Source organism: Coturnix japonica, chromosome 20 (genome assembly GCF_054131305.1).
Source record: "Coturnix japonica strain WE chromosome 20, WE-NBRP24, whole genome shotgun sequence".
NCBI lineage: Eukaryota > Metazoa > Chordata > Aves > Galliformes > Phasianidae > Coturnix > Coturnix japonica.
In genome coordinates, this window is record NC_140682.1 from 10,797,013 (window position 1) to 10,824,506 (window position 27,494).

The following is a 27,494-nucleotide window of genomic DNA, read 5'->3' on the forward strand; positions in this document are numbered from 1 at the left end:
CCATTCCTGCTTCACAAGTGCCAGCTCATGTTTCACAAATGCCAGCTCCTGCCCCACATCATCAACTTCCTGCCCCACAAGTGTCACCTCCAACCCCACAAAGACAGCCTCCTGCCCCACATCATCCACCTCCTGCCCCACAAGTGCCAATTCCTGCCCCACAAGTGCCAGCTCATGCCCCACAAGTGCCACCTCCTGCCCCACAAGTGCCACATCCTGCCCCACATGTTCCACCTACCACCCCACAAATTCCAACCCCTGCCCCACAAGTGCCACCTCCTGCCCTGCAACTTTTACCTCCTGCTCCACAAGTGCCATCTCCTGCCCCACATCGTCCACCTCCCATCCAACAAGTGCCACCTCCTGCCCCAAAAGTGCCAATTCCTGCCCCACAAATGCCAGTTCATGCCCCACATCATCCACCTTCTGCCCCACAATTGCCACCTTCTGCCCCACATCATCCACCTCCTGCCCCACAAGTGCCACCTCCTGCCCCACAACGACCACCTCCTGCCCCACATCATCCACCCCCTGCACCACAAATGCCAGCTCATTCCCCTCAAGTGCCAGCTCTTGCCCCACAAGTGCCATCTCCTGCCCAACAAGAGCCACTTCCTGCCCCACAAGTACCTCTTCCCTCCCAACAAGTTCCAATTTCCGCCCCACAAGTGCCACCTCCTGCCCCAAGTGCAACCTCCTGCCCCACAAATGCCACCTTTCGCCCCACAAATGCCACCTCTCGCTCCACAACTTCCAACTCCTGCCCCACAAGTGCCACCTCCCGACCCACAAGTGCCACCTCACGCCCAACATCTACCACCGCCCACCCCACAAGTGCCACCTCCCGCCCTACAACTTCCACCTCCTGCCCCACAAGTGCCACATCCCGCCCCACAAGTGTCAACTCATGCTCCACAAATGCCACCTCCTGCCCCACAAGTTCCACCTCTTGCCCCACAAGTGCCAAATACTTCCCCACAACTTCCACCTTCTGCCCCACTAGTGCCAACTCCAATTCCACAAGTGCCACCTCCAGCCCTACAACTGCCACTTCCAGCCCCACAAGTGCCACCTCCCGCCCAACAACTTCAACATCCCACCACACAAGTGCCAACTCCTGCCCGTGTGCCACATCCTGCCCCACAAGTGCCAACTCCTGCCGCACAACTGACAATTCCTGCCCCAAAAGTGACAGCTCATGCTTCACAATTGCCAGCTCCTGCCCCACATCATCCACCTTCTGCCCCACAAGTGCCACCTCCTGCCCCACAAGTGCCACATCCCGCCCCACAAGTGCCACCTCCTGCCAAACCAGTGCAAACTCCTGCCCCACAAGTGCCATATCTCGCCAGACAATTTACAGCTCCTGCCCCACAAGTGCTACATCCTGCACCACAACTTCAACCTCCTGCCCCACAAGTGCCACGTTCTGCCCCACAAGTGTAGGCTCCTGCCCCATAAGAGCCACTTCCTTCACCACAGGTACCCCATCCCACCCCACAAGTTTCAATTCCTGCCATACAAGTGCCACCTCCTGCCCCACAAGTGCCACCTCCTTCCGCACAAGTGCCACCTCCTGCCCCACAAGTGCCACCTCCTGCCCCACAAGTGCCACCTCCCGCCAAACAACTGACACCTCCTGCCCCACAAGTGCCACCTCCCACCAAACAACTGACACCTCCTGCCCCACAAGTGTCACCTCCTGCCCAACTAGTTCCACCTCTTGACCTACAAGTGCCACCTCCTGCCCCATAAGTTTCACCTCTCGCCCAACAAATTCCACCACCTCCCCCAAAAGCGCCACCTCCTGTCCCACAGGTGCCATTTCCTGCCCCACAACATCCACCTCCCACGCACAAGTGCAACCTCCTGCCCCACAAGTGCCAGCTCCTGCCCCACAACTTCCACCTCCTGCCCCACAAGTGCCAACACCTGCCCCACAAGTGCCAACACCTGCCCCACAAGTGCCACCTGTCACCCTGCAAGTCCAGCTCCTGCCCCACAAGTGCCAGCTCATGCTTCACAAGTGCCAGCTCCTGCCCCACAAAGACAGCCTCCTGCCCCAAATCATCCACCTCCTGCCCCACAAAGACCACCTCCTGCCCCACATCATCCACCCCCTGCCCCACAAGTGCCACCTCCTGCCCCACAACGACCACCCCCTGCACCACAAGTGCCAATTCCTGCCCTACAAGTGCCAGCTCATTCCCCTGAAGTGCCAGCTCCTGCCCCACAAGTGCCACATTTTGCCACACCACTGCCACGTCCCCCCCAAATAATCCACCTCCTGCCCCACAAGTGTCACTGACCGCCCAACTTCCTCCTCCTGCCCCACAAGTGCCAGCTCCTGCCTGACAAGAGCCACTTCCTGCCCCACAAGTACCTCTTCCCTCCCAACAAGTTCCAATTTCCGCCCCACAAGTGCCACCTCCTGCCCCACAAGTGCCACCACCTGCCCCACAAGTGCCACCTCTTGCCCCACAAGTGCCAAATACTTCCCCACAACTTCCACTTCTGATGCACTACTGCCATCTCCAATTCCACAAGTGCCACCTCCCACAACACAAGTGCCACCTCCAGCCCCACAAGTGCCAACTCCTGCCCCACAAGTGCCACATCCCTCCCCACAAGTGCCACCTACCACGCCACAAATTCGAACTCCTGCCCCACAAGTTCCACCTCCCACCCCACAAGTGCCAAATCCTGCCACGCAACGTCCACATCCTGCTCCACAAGTGCCACCTCCTGCCCCACATCATCCACCTCCCATCCAACAAGTGCCACCACCTGCCCCACAAGTGCCAATTTCTGCCCCACAAGTGCCAGCTCCTGCCCCACAAGTGCCACATTTGTCCACACCACTGCCTCCTCCCCCCGAAATAATCCACCTCCTGCCCCACAAGTGTCACTGACTGACCAACTTCCTCCTCCTGACGCACAAGTGCAACCTCCTGCCTCACAAGTGCCAGCTCCTGCCCCACAAGAGCCACCTCCTGCCCCACAAGTACCTCTTCCCTCCCAACAAGTTCCAATTTCCGCCCAACAAGTACCACCTCCTTCTGCACAAGTTCCACCTCCTGCCCTAAAAGCTCCATTTCCTGCCCCACAAGTGCCACCTCCCGCCCCACAAGTGCCACCTCCTGCCCTACAACTTCCACCTCCCGCCCCACAAGTGCCACCTCCCGCCCTACAACTGCCAAACCCTGCCCCAAAACTTCCACCTCCTGCCCAACAATTTCCAACTCGTGCCCCACAATTGCCACCTCCTGCCACACAAATGCCACCTTCTGCCTCAAAATGCCACCTCCTGCCCAACAACTCCAACCTCCCGCCCCACAAGTACCACCTCCTGCTCCACAAGTTCCACCTCCTGCCCCATAAGTTCCACCTTACGCCCCACAAGTGCCATCTCCTGCCCCAAAAGCTCAATTTCCTGCCCCATCAGTGCCACCTCCCGCACCGCAAGTGCCACCTCCTGCCCCATAAGTGCCAATTTCTGCCCCACAAGTACCACTTCCCAACTTACAAATGCCACCTCCTGCCCCACAACTTTCACCTCCTGCCCCACAAGTGCAACCTCCCTGCCCACGAGTGACACAATCTGCCCAAGTGCCACCTCCCGCCCCACAAGTGCCACCTCCCGCCGTACAACTTCCATCTCCTGGCCCACAAGTGCCACCTCCTGCCTCAAAAGAGCCACCTCCCGCCCCACAACTTCCACGTAACGCCCCATAAGTTCCACCTCCTGCCCAACAAGTGCCACCTCTCGTCCCACAAGGACCACCTCCTGCCCCACAATTTCCACCTCCTGCCCCACAAGTGCCACAACCTGCTCCACAATTTCAACGTCCTGCCTTACAAGTGCCACCTCCCGCCCCACAAGTGCCACCTCCCGCCGTACAACTTCCATCTCCTGGCCCACAAGTGCCACCTCCTGCCTCAAAAGAGCCACCTCCCGCCCCACAACTTCCACGTAACGCCCCATAAGTTCCACCTCCTGCCCAACAAGTGCCACCTCTCGTCCCACAAGGACCACCTCCTGCCCCACAATTTCCACCTCCTGCCCCACAAGTGCCACAACCTGCTCCACAATTTCAACGTCCTGCCTTACAAGTGCCACATTCTGCCCCACAAGTGTAGGCTCCTGCTCCACAAGTGCCACCTCCCGAACCACAACCTCAACCTCTGGCCCCACAAGTCCCACCTCCTGCCCCACAAGTGCCACATCCCGCCCCACAAGTGCCACCACCCGCCCCACAAGTGCCACCTTCTGTTCCACAACTTCCACCTCCTGCCCCACAAGTTATAACTCCTGCCCCACAAGTGTTGCATTTTGCCCCACAAGTGCCACCTCCCGCTCCACAAGTGCCACCTCCCGACCCACAAGTGCCAATTCCTGCCCCACATCATTCACCTCCTGCCCCACAAGTGCCACCTCGCACCCCACAAATGCCAACTCCTGCCCCGCAACTTCCACCTCCTGCTCCACAAGTGCAACCTCGAACCACACAATTGCCACCTCCTTCCCCATATCAACCACCTCCCATCCAACAAGTGCCACCTCCTGCCCCACAAGTGCCAATTCCTGCCCCACAAGTGCCAGCTCATGCTTCACAAGTGCCAGCTCCTGCCCCTCATCATCCACCTCCTGCCCCACAAGTGCCACCTCCTGACCCACAACATCAATCTCCAGCCCCACAAGAGCCGCCTCCTGCCCGACAAGTTACACCTGCTACAAGTTCCACAAGTGCCACCTCCCTGCTCACGAGTGCCACATCCCGCCCCACATGTACCACCTCCTGCATCACAACTTCCACCTCCCGCCCCACATGTACCACCTCCTGCATCACAACTTCCACCTCCCGCCCCACATGTACCACCTCCTGCATCACAACTTCCACCTCCCGCCCCACATGTACCACCTCCTGCATCACAACTTCCACCTCCCGCCCCACATGTACCACCTCCTGCATCACAACTTCCACCTCCCGCCCCACATGTACCACCTCCTGCATCACAACTTCCACCTCCCGCCCCACATGTACCACCTCCTGCATCACAACTTCCACCTCCCGCCCCACATGTACCACCTCCTGCATCACAACTTACACCTCCCGCCCCAAGAATGCAACATCCTGCCCCACAAGTGCCACCTCCCGCCCCACAAGTGCCACCTCCCGCCCCACAAACTCCACCTCCCATGCACAAGTGCCACATCCTGCCCCACAAGTGTCACCTCCTGCCCACAAGTGCCACCTTCCGCCCCACAAGTGCCACCTCACACCCCAACAGTGTCAACTTCCGCCCCACAAGTGACACCTCACGCCCCACAACTTCCACATCCCGCCCCACAAGTGCCACCACCTGACCCACAAGTGCCAACTCCTGCCCCACTAATGCAACTACCTGCCCCACAAGTGCCAACTCGCGCCCCACAATTGCCAACTCCTGCCCCACAAGTTCTACCTCCTGCCTTACAAGTGCCACCCCCTGCCTCACAGCTTCCACCTCCCGCCCCACAAATGCCACCTCCTGCCCTACAAGTGCCACCTCCTGCCCCACAAGTGCCCCCTCCCGCTCCACAAGTGCCACGTCCTGCCCCACAAGTGCCATCTCCCGCCCCACAAGGGCCAAATCCTGCCACGCAACCTCCACCTCCTGCCCAACATCATCCACCGCCCACCCCAAAAGTGCCACCTCCTGCCGCACAAGTGCCAATTCCAGCCCTAAAAGTGCCAGCTCATGCTTCACAATTGCCAGCTCCTGCCCCACATCATCCACCTCCTGCCCCACAAGTGCCACCTGCTATCCCACATGTGCCAACTCCTGCCCCACAAGTGCCATTTCCTGCACCACATTTGCCACCTCCTGCCCCACAAGTGCCACCTCCTTCCCCACAAGTGCCACCTCCCGCCCCACAAGTTTAACCTCCAGACACACAAGTGCCACGTCCTGCCCCACAAGTGCCATCTCCCGCCCCACAAGTGCCAAATCCTGACGCGCAACTTCCACCTCCTGCTCCACAAGTGCCATCTCCTGCCCCACAAGTGCCACCTCCCGCCCCTCTATAGCCACCTCCTGCCCCACAAGTTACACCTCTTGCCCCACAAGTTACACCTCTTGCTCCACAACGTCGACCCCCGCCCCACATGTGCCACCACCTGACCCACAAGTGCCAACTCCTGCCCCACAAGTGCCATTTCCTGCACCACATTCGCAGCGTTCTGCCCCACAAGTGCCGGCTCCTGCCCCACAAGTGCTACCTCTCGGCCCACAGCTTCTACCTCCAGCCACACAAGTGCCAACTCCTGCCCAACAAGTGCCACCTCCCGCCCCACAAGTGCCACCTCCCGCCCCACTACTTCCACGTCACACCCCAAATCTTCTTACCTTCCACCCCACAAGTGCCACCTCCTGCCCCAAACCTTCAACCTACTGCCCCACAACTGCCACTTCCCACCCAGCAATTGCCACACCCCGCCCCACAAGTGCCTCCTCCCACCCCACAAGTGCCAACCCTTACCCCACAAGTGCCACCGCCTGCCCCACATCATCCACCTCCTGCCTCACAAATGCCTCCTCCTGAACCACAATTGCCACCTGCCGCCCCACAACTTCCACCTCACACCCCACAAGTGCCAGCTCCCGGCCCACAATTGCCACCTCCTGCCCCACAACTTCCATCTCCCACTCCACAAGTGCCACCTACTGCACAACAAATACCATCTCCTGCCCCATAAGTGCCATCTCCTGCCCCACAGGTGCCACCTACTGTTCCACATCATCCACCTCCTTCCCCACATCATCCACCTCCTGTTCCACAAATGTCACCTCCTGACCCACAACTTCCACCTCCTGCCCCACAAGTGCCACCTCTTGCCCCACATAATCCACGTCCTGCTCCAAAATTGCCACCTCCTGCCCCACAAGTGCCACCTTCTGCCTCACAAGTGCCACCCCTTGCCCCACAAGTGCCACATCCCACCACACAATTTCCACCTCTTGTTACACAAGTGCCACCTCCAGCCCAACAACAGCCTCCTCCTGCCCCACAAGTGCCACCTCCTGCCCCACAAGTGCCACCTCCCACCCCACAAGTGCCACGTCCTGTCCCACAAGTGCCACCTCCTGCCGCACAACTGACAGTTCCTGCCCCAAAAGTGACAGCTCATGCTTCACAATTGCCAGCTCCTGCCCCACATCATCCACCTTCTGCCCCACAAGTGCCACCTCTCGCCCAACAAGTGCCATATCCCGCCCCACAAGTGCCACCTCCTTCCAAACTAGTGCAACCTCCTGCCCTACAAGTGCCATATCTTGCCAGACAATTTACAGCTCCTGCCCCACAAGTGCTACATCCTGAACCACAACTTCAACCTCCTGCCCCACAAGTGCCACCTCCTGCCCCACATCATCCACCCCCTGCCCCACAAGTGCCACCTCCTGCCCCACAACGACCACCTCCTGCCCCACATCATCCACCCCCTGCACCACAAATGCCAGCTCATTCCCCTCAAGTGCCAGCTCTTGCCCCACAAGTGCCATCTCCTGCCCAACAAGAGCCACTTCCTGCCCCACAAGTACCTCTTCCCTCCCAACAAGTTCCAATTTCCGCCCCACAAGTGCCACCTCCTGCCCCACAAGTGCAACCTCCTGCCCCACAAGTGCAACCTCCTGCCCCACAAATGCCACCTTTCGCCCCACAAATGCCACCTCCCGCTCCACAACTTCCACCTCCTGCCCCACAAGTGCCACCTCCCGCCCCACAAGTGTCAACTCATGCTCCACAAATGCCACCTCCTGCTCCACAAGTTCCACCTCTTGCCCCACAAGTGCCAAATACTTCCCCACAACTTCCACCTTCTGCCCCACTAGTGCCAACTCCAATTCCACAAGTGCCACCTCCAGCCCTACAACTGCCACTTCCAGCCCCACAAGTGCCACCTCCCGCCCAACAACTTCAACATCCCGCCCCACAAGTGCCACCTCCTTCCAAACTAGTGCAACCTCCTGCCCCACAAGTGCCATATCTTGCCAGACAATTTACAGCTCCTGCCCCACAAGTGCTACATCCTGAACCACAACTTCAACCTCCTGCCCCACAAGTGCCAATTCCTGCCCCACATGTGCCAGCTCATGCTTCACAAGTGCCAGCTCCTGCACCACATCATCCACTTCCTGCCCAGAAGTGCCAGTTCATGCCCCACAAGTGCCAGCTCCTGCCCCACAAGTGCCAGCTCCTGCCCCACAAGAGCCACTTCCTTCACCACAGATACCCCATCCCACCCCACAAGTTTCAATTCCTGACATACAAGTGCCACCTCCTTCCCCACAAGTGCCACCTCCTTCCCCACAAGTGCCACCTCCTGCCCCACAAATGCCACCTCCTGCCCCACAAGTGCCACCTCCTGCCAAACAACTGACACCTCCTGCCCCACAAGTGCCACCTCCCGACCGACAAATGCCACCTCCCGCCAAACAACTGACACCTCCTGCCCCACAAGTGTCACCTCCTGCCCAACAAGTTCCACCTCTTGACCTACAAGTGCCACCTCCTGCCCCATAAGTTTCACCTCTCGCCCAACAAATGCCACCACCTCCCCCAAAAGCGCCACCTCCTGCCCCACAGGTGCCATTTCCTGCCCCACAACATCCACCTCCCACGCACAAGTGCAAACTACCGCCCCACAACTTCCACCTCCTGCCCCACAAGTGCCAACACCTGCCCCACAAGTGCCACCTCCTGCCCCACAAGTGCCACCTGTCATCCTGCAAGTCCAGCTCCTGCCCCACAAGTGCCAGCTCATGCTTCACAAGTGCCAGCTCCTGCCCCACAAAGACAGCCTCCTGCCCCACATCATCCACCTCCTGCCCCACAAAGACCACCTCCTGCCCCACATCATCCACCTCCTCCCCCACAAGTGACAATACTTGTTCCACAAGTGCCACCTCGCGCCCCACAAATGCCAAATCCTGCCCTGCAACTTCCACCTCCTGCCCCACAAGTGCCACCTCCTATCTCACATGTGCCAACTCCTGCCCCACAAGTGCCATTTCCTGCACCTCTATAGCCACAAGTTACACCTCTTGCCCCACAAGTTACACCTCTTGCCCCACAACGTCGACCCCCGCCCCACATGTGCCACCACCTGACCCACAAGTGCCAACTCCTGCCCCACAAGTGCCATTTCCTGCACCACATTCGCCGCGTCCTGCCCCACAAGTGCCGGCTCCTGCCCCACAGGTGCCGGCTCCTGCCCCACAAGTGCCGGCTCCTGCCCCACAAGTGCCGGCTCCTGCCCCACAAGTGCCGGCTCCTGCCCCACAAGTGCTATCTCTCGCCCACAACTTCAACCTCCAGCCACACAAGTGCCAACTCCTGCCCAACAAGTGCCATTTCTTACCCCACATGTTCCAAATCCTACTCCACTGGTGCCATTTCCTGCCCCACAAGTGCCATTTCCCCCCCCACATGTGCCAACTCCTGCCTTACAAGTTTCACCTACCACCCCACAAGTTCCACCTCCTGCTCCAAAAGTGCCAATTCCTGCTTCACAAGTGCCAGCTCATGCTTCACAAATGCCAGCTCATGCCCCACATCATCAACTTCCTGCCCCACAAGTGCCAGCTCATGCCCCACAAGTGCCACCTCTTGCCCCACAGGTGCCACCTCCTACCCCACAAGTGCCACCTCCTGCCCTTCATCATCCACCTCCTCCCCCAAAAGTGACAATACCTGTTCCACAAGTGCCACCTCCCACCCCACAACTTAAACATCCCGCCACACAAGAGCCGACTCCTGGCAACGTGCGCCACATCCTGTTCCACAAGTGTCAACTCCTGCCCCACATCGTCCACCTCCCATCCAACAAGTGCCACCTCCTGCCCCACAAGTGCCAATTCCTGCCCCCCAAGTGCCAGCTCATGCTCCACAAGTGCCAGCTCCTGCCCCACAAGTGCCAGCTCATGCTTCACAAGTGCCAGCTCCTGCCCCTCATCATCCACCTCCTGCCCCACAAGTGCCACCTCCTGACCCACAACATCAATCTCCAGCCCCACAAGAGCCGCCTCCTGCCCGACAAGTTACACCTGCTACAAGTTCCACAAGTGCCACCTCCCTGCTCACGAGTGCCACATCCCGCCCCACATGTACCACCTCCTGCATCACAACTTCCACCTCCCGCCCCACATGTACCACCTCCAGCATCACAACTTCCACCTCCCGCCCCACATGTACCACCTCCAGCATCACAACTTCCACCTCCCGCCCCACATGTACCACCTCCTGCATCACAACTTCCACCTCCCGCCCCACATGTACCACCTCCTGCATCACAACTTACACCTCCCGCCCCACATGTACCACCTCCTGCATCACAACTTCCACCTCCCGCCCCACATGTACCACCTCCTGCATCACAACTTCCACCTCCCGCCCCACATTTACCACCTCCTGCATCACAACTTCCACCTCCCGCCCCACAAGTTCCACCTCCTCCCCACAAGTGCCACCTCCCGCCCCACAAGCGCCACCTCCCTCTCCACAAACTCCACCTCCCACGCACAAGTGCCACATCCTGCCCCACAAGTGCCACCTCATGCCTCACAAGTGCCACTCCCCCCTACAAGTGCCACCTCCCGCCCCACAAGTGACACCTCCCACGCACAAGTGCCGCATCCTGCCCCACAAGTGTCACCTTCCGCCCCACAAGTGCCACCTTCCGCCCCACAACTTCCACATCCCGCCCCACAAGTGCCCCACCTGACCCACAAGTGCCAACTCCTGCCCCACTAATGCAACTACCTGCCCCACAAGTGCCAACTCGCGCCCCACAAGTGCCATCTCCTGCCCCACAAGTTCTACCTCCTGCCTTACAAGTGCCACCCCCTGCCTCACAACTTCCACCTCCCGCCCTACAAGTGCCACCTCAGGACCCACAAGTGCCCCCTCCCGCTCCACAAGTGCCTCGTCCTGCCCCACAAGTGCCACCTCCCGCCCCTCTATGGCCACCTCCTGCCCCACAAGTTACACCTCTTGCCCCACAACATCGACCCCCGCCCCACATGTGCCACCACCTGATCCACAAGTGCCAACTCCTGCCCCACAAGTACCATTTCCTGCACCACATTTGTCGCGTCCTGCCCCACAAGTGCCGGCTCCTGCCCCACAAGTGCCAACTCCTGCCACACAAGTGCCACCTCCCGCCCCACAAGTGCCACCTCCCGCCCCACTAATTCCACGTCACACCCCAAATCTTCTTACCTTCCACCCCACAAGTGCCACCTCCTGCCCCAAACCTTCAACCTACTGCCCCACAACTGCCACTTCCCACCCAGCAATTGCCACCCCCCGCCCCACAAGTGCTTCCTCCCACCCCACAAGTGCCAACCCTTACCCCACAAGTGCCAACTCCTGCCCCACATCATCCACCAACCGCCCCACAAGTGCCAACTCCTCCCCACATCATCCACCAACCGCCCCACAAGTGTCCCCTCCTGCCCCACAACTTCCATCTCCCACTGCACAAGTGCCACCTACTGCACAACAAATACCATCTCCTGCCCCATAAGTGCCACCTCCTGCCCCACAACCGCTACCTCCTGCCTCATATCATTCACCTCCCGCCCCACAATTTCCACCTCCTGCTCAACTAGTGCCACGTGCTGCCCCACAAGTTCCATTTCCCGCCCCACAAGTGCCACCTCCCGCCCCACAAGTGCCGCCTCCAGCCACACAAGTGCTAAATCGTGCCGCACAACTTCCACCTCCCGCCCCACAACTGCCACCTCCCGCCTTAAAAGTGCCACCTCCCGACCCACAAGTGCCTCCTCCTGTCCCACAGTTGTCACCTCCCGCTCCACAAGTTACACCTCACCCCCCACAAGTTCTACCACCCACCCCACAAGTGCCACCTGCAGCCCCAGAAGTGTCAAATCCTGCCACACAACTTCCACATCCAGCCCCACAAGTGCCACCTCCCACCCCACAACTTCCACTTCCCGCCCAACAACGGCCTCCGCCTGCCCCACAAGTGCCTCCTCCTGCCCCACAAGTGCCACCTCCTGCCCCACAAGTGACTCCTCCTGCCCCACAAGTGACTCCTCCTGCCCCACAAGTGCCTCCTCCTGCCCAACAAGTGCCTCCTCCTGCCACACAAGTGCCTCCTCCTGCCCCACAAGTGCTACCTACTTCCCCACAAGTGCCACCTCCTGCCCCACATCATCCACCTCCTGCCTCACAAATGCCTCCTCCTGACCCACAATTGCCACCTGCCGCCCCACAACTTCCACCTCACGCCCCACAAGTGCCACCTCCCGCCCCACAAGTGCCACAACCCGCCCCACAAATCCAACTCCTGACCCACAAGTGCCACCTCCCGCCCCACAAGTTCCACATCCCGCACCACAAGTGCCACCTCCTGCCCCACAAGTGCCACCTCCCGCCCCACATGTGCCAACTTCTGCCCCACAAGTGCCAGCTCCTGCCCCTCAAGTGTCACCTCTTCCCCACAAGTGCCACCTTCTGCTCCACAAGTGCCACTTCCTGCCGCACAAGTGATACCTCCAGCCCCACAACTGCCACCACCCGCCCCACAACTTCCACCTCCCGCCTCACAAGTGCAACCTCCAGGCCCACAAGTGCCACCTCCAGTTCCACAAGAATTAACCCCTTGCCCCACAAGTGCCACCTCCTGCCCCACAAGTGCCACCTCCCACCCCACAAGTGCCACGTCCTTCCCAATTGCCACGTCCTGTCCCACAAGTGCCACCTCCTGCCGTACAAGTGCCACCCTCTGCCCCACAATTGCCAATTCTTGCCCCACAACTTCCACCTCCCACCCCATAACTTCCACCTCCCATCCCACTGCTTCCACATCCTGCCCCACAAGTGCCCGATCCTGCCCCAGAAGTACCACCACCTGACCCACAAGTGCCAATTTTTGCCCCACAAGTGCCACCTCGCATCCCACAAGTGCCACATCCCGCCCCACAAGTGCTACCTCCTGCCTTACAAGTGCCAATTCCTGCTTCACAAGTGCCAGCTCATGTTTCACAAATGCCAGCTCCTGCCCCACATCATCAACTTCCTGCCCCACAAGTGTCACCTCCAACCCCACAAAGACAGCCTCCTGCCCCACATCATCCACCTCTTGCCCCACAAGTGCCAGCTCATGCCCCACAAGTGCCAGCTCCTGCCCCACAAGTGCCACCTCCTGCCCCACAAGTGCCAAATCTTGCCCCACATGTTCCACCTACCACCCCACAAATTCCAACTCCTGCCCCACAAGTGCCAGCTCCTGCCCGACAAGAGCCACTTCCTGCCCCACAAGTGCCACCTCCTGCCCCACAAGTGCCACCTCCCGACCGACAAATGCCACCTCCCGCCAAACAACTGACACCTCCTGCCCCACAAGTGTCACCTCCTGCCCAACAAGTTCCACCTCTTGACCTACAAGTGCCACCTCCTGCCCCATAAGTTTTACCTCTCGCCCAACAAATGCCACCACCTCCCCCAAAAGCGCCACCTCCTGCCCCACAGGTGCCATTTCCTGCCCCACAACATCCACCTCCCACGCACAAGTGCAACCTACCGCCCCACAACTTCCACCTCCTGCCCCACAAGTGCCAACACCTGCCCCACAAGTGCCACCTCCTGCCCCACAAGTGTCAACTCATGCTCCACAAATGCCACCTCCTGCCCCACAAGTGCCAAATACTTCCCCACAACTTCCACCTTCTGCCCCACTAGTGCCAACTCCAATTCCACAAGTGCCACCTCCAGCCCTAAAACTGCCACTTCCAGCCCCACAAGTGCCACCTCCCGCCCAACAACTTCAACATCCCACCACACAAGTGCCAACTCCTGCCCGTGTGCCACATCCTGCCCCACAAGTGCCACCTCCTGCCGCACAACTGACAATTCCTGCCAAAAAAGTGACAGCTCATGCTTCACAATTGCCAGCTCCTGCCCCACATCATCCACCTTCTGCCCAACAAGTGCCACCTCTCGCCCCACAAGTGCCACCTCCTGCCAAACTAGTGCAACCTCCTGCCCCACAAGTGCCATATCTCGCCAGACAATTTACAGCTCCTGCCCCACAAGTGCTACATCCTGCACCACAACTTCAACCTCCTGCCCAACAAGTGCCACGTTCTGCCCCACAAGTGTAGGCTCCTGCCCCACATGTGCCAGCTCATGCTTCACAAGTGCCAGCTCCTGAACCACATCATCCACTTCCTGCCCACAAGTGCCAGTTCATGCCCCACAAGTGCCAGCTCCTGCCCCACAAGTGCCAGCTCCTGCCCCACAAGAGCCACTTCATTCACCACAGGTACCCCATCCCACCCCACAAGTTTCAATTCCTGCCATACAAGTGCCACCTCCTTCCCCACAAGTGCCACCTCCTGCCCAACAAGTGCCAGTTCATGCTTCACAAGTGCCAGCTCCTGCCCCTCATCATCCACCTCCCGCCCCAAAAGTGCCACTTCCTGCCTTTCTACCGCCACCTCCTGCCCCAGAAGTTCCACTTCCTGCACCACAAGTTACACCTACAGCCCCACAATTTCCACCTCCTGTTTTACAAGTTCCACTTCCGCCCCACAAGTGCCACCTCCTGCCCAACAAGTGCCAGTTCATGCCCCACAAGTGCAAGGTCCTGTCCTTCAACTTCCACCTCCTGCCCCACAAGTGCCACCTCCTACCCCACAACGACCACCTCCTGCCCCACATCATCCACCTCCTTCCCCACAAGTTCCAATTCCTGCCCTACAATTGCCAGCTCATTCCTCTGAAGTGCCAGCTCCTGCCCCACAAGTGCCACATTTTGCCACACCACTGCCACCTCCCTTCCCAAATAATCCACCTCCTGCCCCACAAGTGTCACTGACCGCCCAACTTCATCCTCCTGACCCACAACTGCAACCTCCTGCCCCACAAGTGCCAGCTCCTGCCCGACAAGAACCACTTCCTGCACCACAAGTACCTCTTCCCTCCCAACAAGTTCCAATTTCCGCCCCACAAGTGCCACCTCCTGCCCCACAACTTCCACCTCCCGCCCCACAATTGCCACCTCCTGCCCCACAAGTGCCACCTCCCGCCCAACAATTGTGGCCACATGACAAACAAGTTCCACTTCCGCCCCACAAGTGCCACCACCTGCCCAACAAGTGCCATTTCTTACCCCACAGGTTCCAAATCCTACCCCACTGGTGCCATTTCCTGCCCCACAAGTGCCATTTCCCCCCCCACATGTGCCAACTCCTGCCTTACAAGTTTCACCTACCACCCCACAAATTCCACCTCCCACCCCACAAGTTCCACCTCCTGCCCCAAAAGTGCCAATTCCTGCTTCACAAGTGCCAGCTCATGCTTCACAAATGCCAGCTCATGCCCCACATCATCAACTTCCTGCCCCACAAGTGCCACATCTAACCCCACAAAGACAGCCTCCTGCTCCACATCATCCACCTCCTGCCCCACAAGTGCCAATTCCTGCCCCACAAGTGCCACCTCCTGCACCACAAGTGCCACGTCCTGCTCCACAAGTGCCACCTCCTGCCCCACATCGTCCACCTCCCACCCAACAAGTGCCACCACCTGCCCCACAAGTGCCAATTCCTGCCCCACATGTGCCAGCTCATGCTTCACAAGTGCCAGCTCCTGCACTACGTCATCCACTTCCTGCTCACAAGTGCCACCTCCTGACCGACAAAGACATCCTCCTGCCCCATAAGTGCCAATTTCTGCCCCACAAGCGCCAGCTCATTCCCCTGAAGTGCCACATTTGTCCACACCACTGCCTCCTCCCCCCAAATAAACCACCTCCTGCCCCACAAGTGTCACTGACTGACCAACTTCCTCCTCCTGCCCCACAAGTGCCAGCTCCTGCCCCACAAGTGCCAGCTCCTGCCCGACAAGAGCCACTTCCTGCCCCACAAGTACCTCTTCCCTCCCAAAAAGTTCCAATTTCCACCCCACAAGTGCCACCTCCTGCCCCACAAGTGCAACCTCCTGCCCCACATCGTCCACCTCCCACCCAACAAGTGCCACCACCTGCCCCACAAGTGCCAATTCCTGCCCCACAAGTGCCACATTTGTCCACACCACTGCCACCTCCCTCCCCAAATAATCCACCTCCTGACCCACAAGTGTCACTGACTGACCAACTTCCTCCTCCTGACCCACAAGTGCCAGCTCCTGCCCCACAAGAGCCACTTCCTGCCCCACAAGTACCTCTTCCCTCCCAACAAGTTCCAATTTCCGCCCAACAAGTACCACCTCCTTCTGCACAAGTTCCACCTCCTGCCCTAAAAGCTCCATTTCCTGCCCCACAAGTGCCACCTCCCGCCCCACAAGTGCCACCTCCTGCCCCACAAGTGCAACCTCCTGCCCCACATCGTCCACCTCCCACCCAACAAGTGCCACCACCTGCCCCACAAGCGCCACATTTGTCCACACCACTGCCACCTCCCCCCCAAATAATCCACATCCTGACCCACAAGTGTCACTGACTGACCAACTTCCTCCTCCTGACCCACAAGTGCCAGCTCCTGCCCCACAAGAGCCACTTCCTTCACCACAGATACCCCATCCCACCCCACAAGTTTCAATTCCTGACATACAAGTGCCACCTCCTGCCCCACAAGTGTCACCTCCTGCCCAACAAGTTCCACCTCTTGACCTACAAGTGCCACCTCCTGCCCCATAAGTTTCACGTCTCGCCCAACAAATGCCACCACCTCCCACAAAAGCGCCACCTCCTGCCCCACAGGTGCCATTTCCTGCCCCACAAGTGCCACCTCCTGCCCCACAAGTGCAACCTCCCGCCCCACAAGTGCCACCTGTCACCCTGCAAGTCCAGCTCCTGCCCCACAAGTGCCAGCTCATGCTTCACAAGTGCCAGCTCCTGCCCCACAAGTGCCAGCTCATGCTTCACAAGTGCCAGCTCCTGCCCCACATCATCAACTACCTGCCCCGCAAGTGCCAACTCCAACCCCACAAAGACAGCCTCCTGCCCCACATCATCCACATCCCGCCCCACAAGTGCCACCTCCTGCCAAACTAGTGCAACCTCCTGCCCCACATGTGCCATATCTTGCCAGACAATTTACAGCTCCTGCCCCACAAGTGCTACATCCTGCACCACAACTTCAACCTCCTGCCCCACAAGTGCCACGTTCTGCCCCACAAGTGTAGGCTCCTGCCCCACAACTGCAAATTCCTGCCCCACATGTGCCAGCTCATGCTTCACAAGTGCCAGCTCCTGCACCACATCATCCACTTCCTGCCCACAAGTCCCAATTCCTGCCCCACAAGTGCCAGCTCCTGCCCCACAAGTGCCAGCTCCTTCACCACAGGTACCCCATCCCACCCCACAAGTTTCAATTCCTGCCATACAAGTGACACCTCCTTCCCCACAAGTGCCACCTCCTTTCTCCACAAGTGCCACCTCCAGCCCCACAAGTGCCACCTCTCGCCAAACAACTGACACCTCCTGCCCCACAAGTGCCACCTCCTGCCCTACAAGTGCCACCTCCCACCAAACAACTGACACCTCCTGCCCCACAAGTGTCACCTCCTGCCCAACAAGTTCCACCTCCTGCCCCACAAGTGCCACCTCCCGCCAAACAACTGACACCTCCTGCCCCACAAGTGTCACCTCCTGCCCAACTAGTTCCACCTCTTGACCTACAAGTGCCACCTCCTGCCCCATAAGTTTCACCTCTCGCCCAACATATGCCACCACCTCCCCCAAAAGCGCCACCTCCTGCCCCACAGGTGCCATTTCCTGCCCCACAACATCCACCTCCCACGCACAAGTGCAACCTACCGCCCCACAACTTCCACCTCCTGCCCCACAAGTGCCAACACCTGCCCAACAAGTGCCAGCTCCTGCCCCACAAGCGCCACATCCTGCCCCACAAGCGCCACATCCTGCCCCACAAGTGCCACCTCCTGCCACACAGGTACCCCATCCCACCCCACAAGTTTCAATTCCTGCCATACAAGTGCCACCTCCTGCCCCACAAGTGCCACCTCCTGCCCCACAAGTGCCACCTCCTGCCCCACATCATCAACTTCCTGCCCCACAAGTGCCAATTCCTGCCCCACAATTGCCACCTCATGCCCCACAAGTGCCACCTCCTGCCCAACAGGTGCCACCTCCTGCCCCACAAGTGCCAGCACCTGCCCCACAAGTGCCAGCACCTGCCCCACATGTGCCACCTCTTGCCCAACAGGTTCCACCTCCTGCCCCACAAATGCCAAATCCAGCCCTGCAACTTCCACCTCCTGCCCCACAAGTGCCAGTTCCTGCCCCACAAGTGCCACATTTGTCCACACCACTGCCACCTCCCCCCCAAATAATCCACCTCCTGCCCCACAAGTGTCACTGACCGCCCAACTTCCTCCTCGTGACACACAAGTGCAACCTCCTGCCCCACAAGTGCCAGCTCCTGCCCAACAAGAGCCACTTCCTGCCCCACAAGTACCTCTTCCCTCCCAACAAGTTCCAATTTCCGCCCCACAAGTGCCACCTCCTGCCCGACAAGTGCAACCTCCTGCCCCACAAGTGCCACGTTTCACCCCACAAATGCCACCTCCCGCTCCACAACTTCCACCTCCTGCCCCACAAGTGCCACCTCCCACCCCACAAGTGCCACCTCCTGCCCAACATCTACCACCTCCCACCCCAGAAGTGCCACCTCCCACCCTACAACTTCCATGTCCTGGCCCACAAGTGCCACTTCCTGCCTCAAAAGAGCCACCTCCTGCCCCACAACTTCCACGTAACGCCCCATAAGTTCCACCTCCCGCCCAACAAGTGCCACCTCCTTCCCCACAAGTGCCAGCTGCTGCTCCACATCATCCAACTCCCGCCCCACAAGTGCGATGTCCAGCCCCACAACTTCCGCCTCCTGCCCCAAAAGTGTCAACTCCTGCCCCATAAGTTCCATATCCCGCCCCACAAGTGCCACTACCTGCCCCACTAGTGCCATCTCCATTTCCACAAGTGCCACCTCCCGCCCCACAAGTGCCACCTCCTGCCCCACAAGTTCCAACTCTCGTCTAACAAGTGCCACCTCCCGCCCAACATTTCCACCTCCCGCTCCACAAGTGTCACCTCCTGCCCAACAAGTGCCATTTCTTACCCCACATGTGCCAACTCCTGCCCCACAGGTGCCATTTCCTGCCCCACAAGTACCACCTCCTGTCCCACATTTACCAACTCCTGCCCCACAAGTGCCATTTCCTGCCCCACATCTGTTGCATACCACCCCACAAATTCCACCTCCCGCCACACAAGTGCCACCTCCCGCTTCACAACTTCCACATCCTGCCCTACAAGTGCCACCTCCCGCCATAAAATGCCACCTCCAGTCCCTCTATCACCACCTCCTGCCCCACAAGTTACACCCCCACCCCACAGGTACCACCACCTGCCCCACAAGTACCACCTCCTGCAAACAAATGCCATTTCTTAAACCACAGGTCCAAACTCCTGCCCCACAGGTGCCATTTCCTGCCCCACAAGTGCCACTTCCTGCCCCACAAGTGCCACCTCCCGCCCCACAAGTGCCACCACCTGCCCAACAAGTGCCATTTCTTACCCCACAGGTTCCAACTCCTGCCCCACAGGTGCCATTTCCTGCCCCATAAGTGCCACCTCCTGTGCCACATGTGCCAACTCCTGCCCCACAAGTGCCATTTCCTGCCCCACATTAGCCACCTACCACCCCACAAATTCAACCTCTTGCCCCACAAGTGCCATACCCTGACCCGCAACATCCTCCTCCTGCTCCACAATTGCCACCTCCTGCCCCACATCATCCACCTCCCACCCAACAAGTGTCAACTGCTGCCCCACATCATCCACCTCCTGCCCCACAAGTGCCAATTTCTGCCCCACAATTGCCAGTTCATGCCCCACAAGTGCCAGTTCATGCCCCACAAGTGCCACATTTTGCCACACAACTGCCTCCTCCCGCTCCAAATCATCCACCTCCCGCCCCACAAGTGTCATTAACTGCCCAACTTCCTCCTCATGACCCACAAGTGCCACCTCCTGCCCCACAAGTGCCACCTCCTGCCCCACAAGTGCCACCTCCTGCCCCACAAGTGCCACCTCCTGTTTTACAAATGCCACCTCCCGACCCACAACTTCAACCTCCAGCCCCACAAGTGCCACAACCAGCCCCACATCTTCCACATCCTGCTCCACAACTGCCACCTCCCACCCCACTATTACCAGCTCCCACCCCACAAGTGCCACATCCTGCCCCACATCATCCACCTCCCGGCCCACAAGTGCCACCTCCTGCCATACAAGTGCCACCTCCCGCTCCACAAGTGCCACCACCAGCCCCACAAGTGCCATCTCCTGCCCCACCAGTTCCACATCCCGCACTGCAATGCCAATTCCTGCCTCACATCTTCCACCTCCTGCCCCTCAAGTGCCACCTCCTGCCCCACAAGTGCCACCTCCCTCCACACAAGTGTCCCACCTCCTGCCACACAAGTGCCGCCTCCCACCCCACAAGTGCTATTTCCCGCCTTACAACTTCCACCTCCCGCCCCACAACTTCCACCTCCCGCCCCACAACTTCCACCTCCTTCCCCCAACTTTTACCTCCCGCGTCACAACTTCCACCTCCTGACCCACAAATGCCACCTCCCGCCCCACAACTGCCATTTCCTGCTCAAGAACTTCCACATCCTACCCCACAAGTGCCACCCCCTGCCCCACAATCGCCACCCCCTGCCCCACAACTTCCATTTTCCTCCCCACAAGTGCCACCTTGACCTGCTGTCCATGCTCTTTGTAATACACCCCAGTATTCCATCGGCTTTTTTGGCTACAAGGGCACACTGCTGGCTCATGGTCAATCTGTCGTCCACCAGGACACCCAGGTTCCTCTCTTCAGAGCTCCTCTCCAGCAGCTTTTCCCCCAGCCTGTACTGGTGCATGCAATTACTGCTCCCTAGGTGCAAGACTCTACACTTGCTTTTGTTAAACCTCATCCGGTTTCTTACTGCCCAGCTCTCCAGCCTGTCCAGGTCTCGCTGAATGGCAGCACAGCCTTCAGGCGTGTCAGCCAGTCCTCCCAACTTCGTGTCATCACAAACTTGCTGAGGGTGGTCACTATCTCCTCATCAAGGTCGTTGATGAAGATATTGAACAAGACCGGACCCAGCACTGACCCCTGGGGGACGCCGCTAGTTACAGGTCTCCACCTGGATTCTGCACTGCCAACAACGTCTCTCTGTGCTCTGCCAGTCAGCCACTTCTCAACCCACCTCCCTGTCCACTCATCTATCCCACGCTTGCTCAGCTTGTTATAAGGATGTCCTGGGAGACAGTACCAGATGCCTTGCTGAAATCATGGTAAACTACATCCACCGCCCTATCCAAAACTATCTTGCAGGTTCTTAGTTCTTTACCACTGTTTCCTTTCCCACGCCTTACAACTACAAGCAGCTAGAACAATGTTCTCTGAAGATATCCAGGACAGAAGAGTCCCGGTAGATCAGTATCAAGCCCAGCTCACGGGAGGCCAATGCCCACTGTTTCCTGCCTGATAAACGCAGATCTCTGGCAGCATTCAATTGTCTTCCATGTACAACCACCCAGCCCCCCTCGTCGTCATCAAAACCAGTATCATTTTAAAGTCAATGAATCTTGCCTGTAAAAGCACATTCATACAGAAATTCATTGGTTTGGGGGACTGAAATTGAGAACACCTCTGTAGGCAAACACTCCCATCAACTTCCATATGTCTGAATGTGCAGCCCCTCCTCATGCAGTGACCCTCCTTCCACAATTGCAGACGGTTTCATTCCCCACAGCAACTTCACAGTGGCAGAAGGGACGGACACCTCCCTGTAACCAGAAGGAAACAACAAAGGAAAATAAAGGGACGCCCGCAACCTCTCCAGCCTGTCCCGGTCCCTCTGGTTGGCTTCCCTCCCCTACAATATATTGACTGCACTGCTCAGTTTGTATCGTCTGCAAACCTGCCATCATCTATGTCACTGACGAAGGAAGATGCTGAAGAGCAACGGTTTATATGGGTTAATACCTTGGGAGCCCCTCTCTTCAAGGAGCTAGTTCTGCAAGTCTGAGTCCCACAAAGGGTGGTCTCCATAGACGTTCAAATTCGTGCTGCACAACCCTACTTAATTTTCTGTATTCATTTCTGTATTGATCTCATGTGGATCAAAATAACACAGTCAGTATCTGCAACGAGTCTAGGCCGAGAAAAACTTTTGATGGAGGGAGCAAAGAGATCAAGACAAGATGATGTAGTGCAATGCAGTCAAAGCAGCTGGCCAAGCAAAAGCTATGTGCATGCATTTCCAAGCTGAGCACGCACCTGGAGCTGGGACTGTATCACTCATTGTCAGAAGAATTCCTGAGTACCCTCATAAAGAAAGCTATACACCAGTGTGACTGGAGTCCATTTACACCAATTAGACCTCTTTACATTTTAATAAGCACCATTTACTACTCCAAAGTTGTACTTCCCTTTGCCTTTCCATCTGAAGGGCTTTGAAAAAGTCTCTGAAATAGAAATTCTGTGATTGCTGTAATACACTTGGGTAGGTATCTGGACTTCCATCTTGAGACATCCAGCGCCTTTTACAGAAATAAAGAATACTCAAGGACTTACGCCACCAAATTCCAACTCAGTTTTACACCACTGGTTTTTGATCTGATAGGCAGGAGACAGCGAAAGGCAGCTGCTCAGCAATCCCAGGAAGACAGCTGGGCTCTAGGGAGACAAGAAGGGCAGTAAGGTGACAAACAAAGTGATTATAAGGTTTTATTTAACAGCTCTGTATGGGACGATTCAACTACTTCAAGCTCCAGCAAGCTGCTAGAGACTGATAAAGCAAGACACCTCAGCGACCTCAAAAGCTGACAGCCTTTCAAAAGATAAACTGAACATACCACCTCAAAAAGCATACAATCAATCCATAGAAATTAATCCAGCAAGCAGTCCTATGGTCAAATTGTGTGCTGCCAGTAAAGCCTTTTCATGAGCATTAAGAACATTTCTGGTTAGAGAGTTATCACAACATGGGCAGAAAATACCTAGGAGAATAGGAAAAAGAAAAAAGCAACCTACCCTTACCCTTACCCTACCCTTATCCAACTCCTCTCCCACATTTAGAATTGAAACAAGTTCAAATGCCATAAAAAATTGGGGGAATAAAACCATCTGGTATTTCCCAGGCAAACCACCAAGACCACAGAACCACAGAATAGCCCAAGTTGTAAAGGAACCACGAGGATTATCAAGTCCAACCCGATGCTCCAGGAAGGACAACCTAAACTCAAACGGCCTTTAAGCTGCAGCAGCTCAGGGCCAGGCCCACAGCCTCAGGGAGCATGTTCCATGACCGCTGGTATCAGACACAGCAAGCACAGGGAGCAGGCAGGTAGGCACAGCAAAGCAGCAAGCAAAGCCCAATTTCTCAGAGGGGGCCTGCTAACAGGAAGACCAGACACTGTCCTCCCAAAAAAACTCCACCATTTTGACAGCCAAAACAGAAACTACATTTTCGGTTCTCATGACTCTTCCCTGTGCTCCCAAATAAATAGTTTCGTGACATCCTCTATCACACTGCAACTGCTCAGAAGTAATAATCAAAATTATATCACTCATAAGAAACTCACTTTTGCATGGTGGTAACGAGAGTCCATTCCCATTGTGTCCCTCCGTGTTATGAACACTGCAATTGGCCTTCTGACAGCCTCCTGAATGAATCCACCAAAAGCAAGGAAGCACCCTGCCCTTACTCTGAAGAGAGAAAGAAAGCAAGGTTCATGGAAACAGGCACACAAGGCTCGCAACCAGACACGGTGCTCCAGGCTCCTGATCATGCCAGAGATAGGACTACCACAGTGCCAGAACATGATTTACCACTAAAGGAAACATCTGGGAGCACAATCACAACTTCAGCACAAGCTGTAACGGCTCAGCATATTTAGCTTCCGTATCATACAGCTGGAGAACGAGATACTCCCAAGCATCAGTCAGCAAGCACTCGGATGAGCCAGCCCTTCGGTTTTAATGATGACTGCCACCTTTGACACCTTACCAGAAGATACTTCCATTTATTAGCCTGGACTAAGTTTCTTCCATCAGCAGCTGCTCCTAAACTGCTCTTGATTCATACAGCGATACCATCGACTTCTAGCACGAGCTGACCTGCAAGACAGAGAAAAGAAAGCAGGATGACAACAAACACAGACGTAGCATCCTTTAATTATCTTGAACAACAGCAACAACAAAAACAGGAGATAAGTGCTGCTGTGGATGCACCCCAGTTTATAAAGAAATGGAAAACCAGCCCGGCCTCAGCAGCCCAACCTCCCACCCCATACGTTCCACCTTCCGCCCCACAAGTGCCACCTCACACCCCAACAGTGTCAACTTCCGCCCCACAAGTGACACCTCACGCCCCACAACTTCCACATCCCGCCCCACAAGTGCCACCACCTGACCCACAAGTGCCAACTCCTGCCCCACTAATGCAACTACCTGCCCCACAAGTGCCAACTCCTGCCCCACAAGTTCTACCTCCTGCCTTACAAGTGCCACCCCCTGCCTCACAGCTTCCACCTCCCGCCCCACAAATGCCACCTCCTGCCCTACAAGTGCCACCTCAGGCCCCACAAGTGCCCCATCCCGCTCCACAAGTGCCACGTCCTGCCCCACAAGTGCCATCTCCCGCCCCACAAGGGCCAAATCCTGCCACGCAACATCCACCTCCTGCCCCACATCATCCACCTCCCACCCCACAAGTGCCACCTCCCGTGGCACAAGTGCCAATTCCAGCCCTAAAAGTGCCAGCTCATGCTTCACAATTGCCAGCTCCTGCCCCACATCATCCACCTCCTGCCCCACAAGTGCCACCTCCTATCCCACATGTGCCAACTCCTGCCCCACAAGTGCCATTTGCTGCACCACATTTGCCACCTCCTGCCCCACAAGTGCCACCTCTTTCCCCACAAGTGCCACCTCCCACCCCACAAGTTTAACCTCCAGACACACAAGTGCCATCTCCCGCCCCACAAGTGCCACCTCCCGCCCCACAAGTTTAACCTCCAGACACACAAGTGCCACGTCCTGCCCCACAAGTGCCATCTCCCGCCCCACAAGTGCCAAATCCTGACGCGCAACTTCCACCTCCTGCTCCACAAGTGCCATTTCCTGCCCCACATCTGTTGCATACCACCCCACAAATTCCACCTCCCGCCACACAAGTGCCACCTCCCGCTTCACAACTTCCACATCCTGCCCTACAAGTGCCACCTCCCGCCATAAAATGCCACCTTCCGTCCCTCTATCACCACCTCCTGCCCCACAAGTTACACCCCCACCCCACAGATACCACCACCTGCCCCACAAGTACCACCTCCTGCAAACAAATGCCATTTCTTAAACCACAGGTCCAAACTCCTGCCCCACAAGTGCCACCTCCTGTCTCACAAGTGCAACCTCCCGCCCCACAACTTCCACAACCTGCCCCACAAGTGCCACCTCCCGTCACTCAACTTCCAACTCCCGCCCCACAAGTGCCACCTCCCGCCCTACAACTTCCACCTCCCGCACCACAACTTCCACCTCCTGCCTCACAAGTTCCACATTCTCCCGCCCCACAACTTCCAACTCCTGGCCCACAAGTGCGACCTCCTGCCCCACCATTACCACCTCCTGCCCCACAATTTCCACCTCTTGCCCCACAAGTGCCACAACCTGCTCCACAATTTCAACATCCTGCCTTACAAGTGCCACATTCTGCCCCACAAGTGTAGGCTCCTGCTCTACAAGTGCCACCTCCCGAACCACAACTTCAACCTCTGGCCCCACAAGTCCCACCTCCCGCCCCACAAGTGCCACATCCCGCCCCACAAGTGCCACCACCCGCCCCACAAGTGCCACCTTCTGTTCCACAACTTCCACCTCCTGCCCCACAAGTTATAACTCCTGCCCCACAAGTGTTGCATTTTGCCCCACAAGTGCCACCTCCCGCCTCACAAGTGCCACCTCCCGACCCACAAGTGCCACCTCCTGTCTCACAAGTGCAACCTCCCGCCCCACTACTTCCACAACCTGCCCCACAAGTGCCACCTCCCGTCACTCAACTTCCAACTCCTGGCCCACAAGTGCGACCTCCTGCCCCACAATTTCCACCTCCTGCCCCACAAGTGCCACAACCTGCTCCACAATTTCAACGTCCTGCCTTACAAGTGCCACATTCTGCCCCACAAGTGTAGGCTCCTGCTCCACAAGTGCCACCTCCCGAACCACAACCTCAACCTCTGGCCCCACAAGTCCCACCTCCGCCCCACAAGTGCCACATCCCGCCCCACAAGTGCCAACACCCGCCCCACAATTGCCACCTTCTGTTCCACAACTTCCACCTCCTGCCCCACAAGTTACAACTCCTGCCCCACAAGTGTTGCATTTTGCCCCACAAGTGCCACCTCCCGCTCCACAAGTGCCACCTCCCGACCCACAAGTGCCAATTCCTGCCCCACATCATTCACCTCCTGCCCCACAAGTGCCACCTCCCACCCCACAAGTGCCAACTCCTACCCCGCAACTTCCACCTCCTGCTCCACAAGTGCCACCTCGAACCGCACAATTGCCACCTCCTTCCCCATATCAACCACCTCCCATCCAACAAGTGCCACCTCCTGCCCCACAAGTGCCAATTCCTGCCCCACAAGTGCCAGCTCATGCTTCACAAGTGCCAGCTCCTGCCCCTCATCATCCACCTCCTGCCCCACAAGTGCCACCTCCTGACCCACAACATCAATCTCCAGCCCCACAAGAGCCGCCTCCTGCCCGACAAGTTACACCTGCTACAAGTTCCACAAGTGCCACCTCCCTGCTCACGAGTGCCACATCCCGCCCCACATGTACCACCTCCTGCATCACAACTTACACCTCCCGCCCCACATGTACCACCTCCTGCATCACAACTTCCACCTCCCGCCCCACATGTACCACCTCCTGCATCACAACTTCCACCTCCCGCCCCTCAAGTGCCACCTCCTGCTCCACTAGTGCCACCTCCCGCCCCACAAGTGCCTCCTCCTGCCCCACAAGTGCCTCCTCCTGCCCCACAAGTGCCTCCTCCTGCCCCACAAGTGCCTCCTCCTGCCACACAAGTGCCCCCTCCTGCCTCACAAGTGCCACTTCCTGCCCCACAAGTGCTACCTACTTCCCCACAAGTGCCACTTCCTGCCCCACATCATCCACCTCCTGCCTCACAAATGCCTCCTCCTGACCCACAATTGCCACCTGCCGCCCCACAACTTCCACCTCACGCCCCACAAGTGCCACCTCCCGCCCCACAAGTGCCACAACCCGCCCCACAAATCCAACTCCTGACCCACAAGTTCCACCTCCCGCCCCACAAGTGCCACCTCCCGCACCACAAGTGCCACCTCCCGACCCACATGTGCCAACTTCTG

General features: G+C 57.7%; 1 long non-coding RNA gene across 1 annotated transcript; it reads right to left on the reverse strand.

Moving 5' to 3' along the window:
• Positions 1-21,761: 21,761 nt before the first annotated feature.
• LOC146757652 (uncharacterized) lies at positions 21,762-24,138 on the reverse strand. The gene is made up of 4 exons (XR_014936048.1): positions 24,107-24,138; positions 23,682-23,805; positions 22,672-22,773; positions 21,762-21,881 (listed from the first exon to the last, which is right to left on the reverse strand). It is a non-coding gene; the product is annotated as an uncharacterized LOC146757652 (long non-coding RNA).
• Positions 24,139-27,494: the final 3,356 nt, after the last annotated feature.